At 44.9% G+C, this 6,414-nt stretch overlaps 2 non-coding genes across 2 annotated transcripts; one reads left to right on the forward strand and one right to left on the reverse strand.

The window, feature by feature from the left end:
- Positions 1-2,154: 2,154 nt before the first annotated feature.
- Positions 2,155-2,246, reverse strand: trnar-ucu (transfer RNA arginine (anticodon UCU)). Its single transcript is given in 2 exon segments — positions 2,155-2,190; positions 2,210-2,246. It is a non-coding gene; the product is annotated as a tRNA-Arg (tRNA).
- A 564-nt stretch (positions 2,247-2,810) lies between these two features.
- On the forward strand, positions 2,811-2,902 carry trnar-ucu (transfer RNA arginine (anticodon UCU)). The gene is given in 2 exon segments: positions 2,811-2,847; positions 2,867-2,902. It is a non-coding gene; the product is annotated as a tRNA-Arg (tRNA).
- The last annotated feature ends 3,512 nt before the right edge of the window (positions 2,903-6,414 follow it).

Here is a 6,414-nt window from a genome sequence, read left to right on the forward strand (position 1 = left end):
TCTGTGTTTTAAACAGACTGCAAACACAAACACAGACCAAAGTTTAGAGAGTTTCTTCAGTCAGACCTGAGGATGAAAAGAGTAAATCACCCTACAGTGAAAACCCAGACAGCCTGAATCCACTTATCAACCTTCTGTAACTTAGAGGAAGACTTTTATTTTGTAAAACCTTAAAAGGACTTTTAACGAAATGCTTTTTGCAAATTTCCTGTTGTGCTAATTTCCTGTTTCAGTAACATGAACTGGAGGCGAACAAACATCCTTAAAGCCAGTTTGAGGGCCGATTCAGTTCAAATTGACTGGCTGTATTTATTGATTACAATGATAATCATATTGATGCCAGGATAGAAAACAGCTTAACGTTATGCTACGACGTTATGGTGAATAATACATGCTTTAACAGGAAGTTAAGAAACATAATAATAAACGTTAAAATGAATATGTGCAGTACTTTCTGTTGTGGACTGGCTACGGTGGCTAACATTAGGCTAACATTAGCCATGTTAGCTACAAGGCTAGCTGTGATATTAACATAAGAGGCGGGACTGTCTGCTGACTAACCAATCAGAGGTGTGTGTGTGTGTGTGTGCGTGTGTGTGAAGCTGGTCGACGCCATGAGCACAATAGGAACAGCAGGACAACAGAGTGGAGCTTTTGTGTGTGTGTGTGTGTGTGTGTGTGTGTGTGTGTGTGTGTGTGTGTGTTTGTGTGCATACACACACACACACACACACACACTGTGAGACCACACACAGCCTCACTGGCCCACATGGTGTGATGATGTTAACATGTCTGACTGGACAACTGACAGAAAAACATTTAGCTTTTAGCCAAAGTGTTCATGTGAGTGAAAACAGCAGTCAGGAGCCAAAATGGCCGCCTGGACACGACAGTAGCATCTTTACCTTTACGGCAGGAACAGACTTCACCGTGCTGTAACATCACTGTTGGGTTTAGATGAGATAAGATGAACTTTATTGATCCCACAGTTCACTGTTAGAGCAGCTCAAGAGACGAACAGTTAAAGAGAGAGAGATTAAATAAACATGATAGACACAGAAATACAGTAATTATAAAGGAAACATGACATCACAACAGAAGGGGTTAATGGTATTTAGTATTTATTTAGCACTAGTCCTAACACTGTTACTGTACTTCAAGACTCAACAGGGTCTGTGCACACACACACACACACACACAGTCACACACACACACACACAGTCACACACACACACACACACACACACACACACACACACAGTCACACACACACACACACACAGTCACACACACACACACACACAGTCTCACACACACACACACACACACACAGTCACGTAGAGGACAGAGGGTTCCTGTGTGTCTCCTCTTTAAACATCTCTACTGGAAGTTTACACTGAGCATCACTTTCACTGTTTAGCATGGACCACTGAGTGTGTGTGTGTGTGTGTGTGTGTGTGTGTGTGTGTGTGTGTGTGTGTGTCAGTAGTGGTTTCCTGTGGGGTGCACCCACTCCTGTGACAGTGGTAATGAACGGTCATGGCTCTGTGTGTGTGTGTGTGTGTGTGTGTTCGTCCTGCTGACGTCTTTGTCTCAGAAACAGTGGGCAGCATCCGTGTGTGTGTGTGTGTGTGTGTGTGTGTGTGTGTGTGTGTGTGTGTGTGTGTGTGTGTGTTCATGACCTTCTCTATGAATGATTCGGCTCTTTGTGACATTTCTTTGTGCTCTGGACTTGTGGTGAATGCAGACTGCTTTCCATCCAGACGTTCTGCTGAATTTGAACCGAATTTTGAGAAAATCTGAAATAAAAGCTTCAGTCTGTTATTAAGAGTTGGTTCATCGACATAAACAGGAGGTGGCGCCAGTTCTGCAGTCAGTTAAAACATTATTCACCTGATTGTCAATAGAAATGTTAGCTAGCTTTGCCTGTTTTCAACACCTAAGTGTGTCTAAGTTTCTCTCTGTATTATTCCACATATCATAGCCTGTGGACCCGAATATTAAAGCTAGCTTTAGCTAACATGGCTAATGCTAGCCTAATGATCATTTTTGGTTATTTGCGTCACTTGACAACGGTCCCCCACTGTACCTGCAGCTCCCAGTCAGAAAACTACACAATGGACCTCAAGACAGAACCTTGAACGCTGGTTTTGTCGACTCTGGTGGGACTCGAACCCACAACCTTTGAATTTCTTCTTCTGTGGCTCCCTAGAAGTCCAACGCGCTGTCCATTGCGCCACAGAGCCTCTGTAAGAAGTGTAACATGATGGGATTAAATCAGCCTGTAATCCTGTTTGTGAGCCTCAATATTTTGAATGAAAACATATAAAACCATTTGGAACTGGTCCAGTAGATCACCTGATCACAGTAGGTCCACTAAAAGAGCTTGTTTGATCCACTGACAGGCTCAGAGTGTTATTCTAAGTGTGTGACAGCATCATGGAAAGGATCCCTACAGAGAGAGACCTGGAAGATCCTTTTGGTTTAACCACAAACAGCACACACACCAGACTACATTCACTAAAACAGGGATTTTAGGCAGGATTTGCTGGTCTATCGCTGCCTCAGTCTATTAGCTTGTTTGAGTTATTGTGTGCTTTTAGTGTTTTAAAGTGTTACTTTGGATTGAACACAATGTTTTTGTTACACACAATAACACAAATAAACTAACTGATCTAGGCAGCAGCATACCAGCAGCTCCTGCATTGGGTGAAGTAAAATTCCTGTTTTTGTCAATGGAGTCTGGAAAAACGGGGCCCAGGGTGGGATTACAGGCTGATTTAATCCCTTCATATTGCTTGTTTTAGAGAGGCTCTGTGGCGCAATGGATAGCGCGTTGGACTTCTAGGAAACCAACGAAGAAGAAATTCAAAGGTTGTGGGTTTGAGTCCCACCAGAGTCGACAAATCCAGACTTCAAGTTTATTTCTAAGGTGCACTGTGCAGTTTTCTGATTGGGAGCTGCGTCACAGTGGGAGACCTTCAGCCAACAAAGGTTCAGTCACAGTTTTATGGCAGAAACGAGCACTTCAGGTGGACCGACTTTGCTGGCAGAGGAGATCTAATGACCCAAAATCCAAAAGCTTTTGTACCCACCAGTCGTTTCAAACCCGAAATATGCAACAACAACAAAAAAAAGGTCCGAGGTCTAAAAACCCTGGAGTTCTCCGTTAAGCGCTGTGTTGAACTGAATAAATGAGATTAGCTGATCGGTGGAGCTGGCTGTTAGCAGCCTGGGAGGCGAAGCTGTGGGCTGAAACCCAGGAGGCCTCTTTCTGTCAGTGAGCTCATATAAACATGAACCCAAAGAAGCAGGAAAAATGTAAACACACACACACACACACACACACACACACACTGATAGTGCTCGCTGTGCGCTCCAGTCGTCGCTCTGCAGACCTACAGGCTCATTAAGGCACAAATTTGACTAATACTTCTTATTATTTTTTAGATTTGCTCATCAGAACCCCTAATTGCTGCCATCAATCTCCATTTTCGTCCATTTCGCTTTTTAATTGTGGCCGTTTGAACGTAATGAACAACAGAGTCGGCGTGACGTCAGCTGCTCTTCTGGCCGAACTCGAGTCCTCCTGCGGCTTCGTCTCCGACACTCAGCTCTCAGTTTCAGTATGATCAGCGTGTTCGGCATTGATCTACAGCCACTGATTGGTGATTGTTAGCCGTTTAGAGAGATGTGCTCACTGGAAGGACAGAATTAACGGGAAAACGTACAGAATAATAAACTTTCTGCTAAAATTGGTAACAAACCAATTTTAAATGAAGCAACTCACGGACAGAGATTTTTGTTAAAGAGTAAGATCCTTTTTGTTGTAACATGAACAGCTGTTATTGTTATATCGCGCTCTTCAAAGCCACCAGACTCCATTGACAAAAATAGTACTTTTGCACAATAGTTGCTGGTGTCTCAACCAGTTAGTTTGTTGGTATCACTGAGTGATTTTGGTGTTTTAAAGGGTTCGCTCAGATCTAAACTAACTTTTTAAAATGCCAAAGTCACACAATAATACAAACTAACTAACTGATGGAGGCAGCAGCAGACCAGCAACTCCTGTGCCCTGTTCTCTAAAATCCCTGTTTTAGTGAATGTAGTCTGGTGTGTGTGCTGTTTGTGGTTAAACCAAAAGGATCTTCCAGGTCTCTCTCTGTAGGGATCCTTTCCATGATGCTGTCAAATGGCTAAAACAAACACTTTTAGTGGACCTACTGTGATCAGGTCTTGTAACTCATAAGTCAAATGTGAACACACCAACATGATGCACGTATATTTAAATGGACTCACAGAACCTGCCTGAGAATCTTCGTGTTTTTAGCTTCCCTTCAGTCTCACGGTGACCCAGTGACGGCTGTGTGGACACCAGTGGGTCCACTGCAGACAGGAGCTGCTAACGGCTCATTCAGCTCACTGCTGGGGGGGGGGGGTACAGCCCGACTTGACCTCTGACCTTTGACCCTGTCGTTGTACTTGACTCAGTTCGTCAGAGAAACTGGACGATGCTCCGCGGCTCTGTTTAGTTTACTGCAGCTGATGTCGGCTGCCATGGCAACGAGATAAAGCTCCTCTCACACACACACACACACACACACACACACATGATGTAAGTGAGAGTGCTGGTCTGCTGCCATCGTCACTCACTGGTGTGTGTGTGTGTGTGTGTGATGAGGTGTGTTTGAAGCGGATGCACCTGGAAATACCTCGAAAGGTGATGATGAGGTTGACCAAATCACACACACACACACACAAACACACACACACACTATTCTCTCAGTATTGAGTGTTTAAGCACTGATGGATGTTAAAGACCCATCTGTGTGTGTGTGTGTGTGTGTGTGTGTGTGTGTGTGTAGCCTCAGTGTGACCTCAGAGCTGGTTAACCACACACTTGGACCTGATCCTGATCCTCATTCTCTCTCTCTGACTTATTAAGTTTGATTGATTGAAGTTAACCTTGTTTTTTCTGTAATTCAGACTCTCTCACGTTCACTCTTTCAAAGCCTCTTTCCTCTGTGAAGGCCTGGACACTCTGAGCGATACTCTCCTCTTCCTTCTCCAAACACTCCCCCTCTGCTCCTCCTAGCAGCTCCATAAAAATGCAGAGAGAAAAAAAAACACCCTTTGTCTGCTTTTCTGGCCGTGCTGACCTCAGGCAACCACACATCAAACCGTCTGCTATGTCTTTAAACCCAGGGTCCTGTTTCTACACATCCTGGTGTGTGAGTGACTGGTAGGTAGTGAAAGTGTTGGAACTGGTCCAGTAGATCACCTCAGCCAGAACTGGTCCAGTAGATCACCTCAGCCAGCAGCCACCAAACGGGCTGCAATGGCTGCAACATGATCCTTTGGGACAACTGCACCTGATCACAGTAGGTCCACTAGAAGAGCTTGTTTGATCCACTGACAGGCTCAGAGTGTTATTCTAAGTGTGTGACAGCATCATGGAAAGGATCCCTACAGAGAGAGACCTGGAAGATCCTTTTGGTTTAATCACAAACAGCACACACACCAGACTACATTCACGAAAACAGGGATTTTAGAGAACAGAGACATACAGGAGTTGCTGGTTTACTGCTGCCTTGATCTGTTGGTTTGTTTGTGTAACTGTGTGGCTTTGGTGTTTTAAAGGGTGAGTTCAGATCCAACACAATATTCATGTTACACACAATAACACAAACAATTTAACCAGTTGAGGCAGCAGCAGACCAGCAACTCCTGTGTTCTGCTAGTAAAATTATTGTTTTTGTCAATGGAGTCTGGTTTGTTTGCAGAGAGCGATACAACGGCTGTTTTTGACGGCTTTGAGCAGGTCTGGTCAACCTGCAGACCAGCTCTGCAGCTGGCCTGTATTTCTGCCAACGCCCCCCCCCACCAACGCCCCCCCCCACCAACACCACCCTCCCACTACCCCCCCCCCCCCCCAACCTGACCCGCATCTCTCCGCCCGTCCAGCAGACAGCTGCAGACACACTCTTTACATACAATGGACTAATTGGGTCAATCTGTGTTACTGTATCAATGACTTTGTAGGAGGCCGTTATCCTCCAGTGGACACACACACACACACACACACACACACACACACACAGTGGTTTGGAGAAGAGACCACATTCTTGTCTTCCATCCAAACATTACATACCTCCTCAGCGTTTTACACAAGAACAGAGAGAATTCTTCCTCTTTTTCTCTCCCGTTAAACACAAACGTTTAAAAGTTTTTACCTCCGGCCTGTGTGTGTGTGTGTGTGTGTGTGTGTGTGTGTGTGTGTGTGTGTGTGTGTGGGTGTGTGTGTGTGTGTGTGTGTGTGTGTGTGTGTGTGTGTGTGTGTGCGCTGAGTCTCTTTGTCTCTTTGTGCCACTGCTGCGTCTTTATGCTGCGACTTGTTGTAGAAAAAGAAGAAGA

The sequence above is a fragment of the Pempheris klunzingeri genome, chromosome 4, assembly GCF_042242105.1.
Source record: "Pempheris klunzingeri isolate RE-2024b chromosome 4, fPemKlu1.hap1, whole genome shotgun sequence".
NCBI classification, from domain to species: domain Eukaryota; kingdom Metazoa; phylum Chordata; class Actinopteri; order Acropomatiformes; family Pempheridae; genus Pempheris; species Pempheris klunzingeri.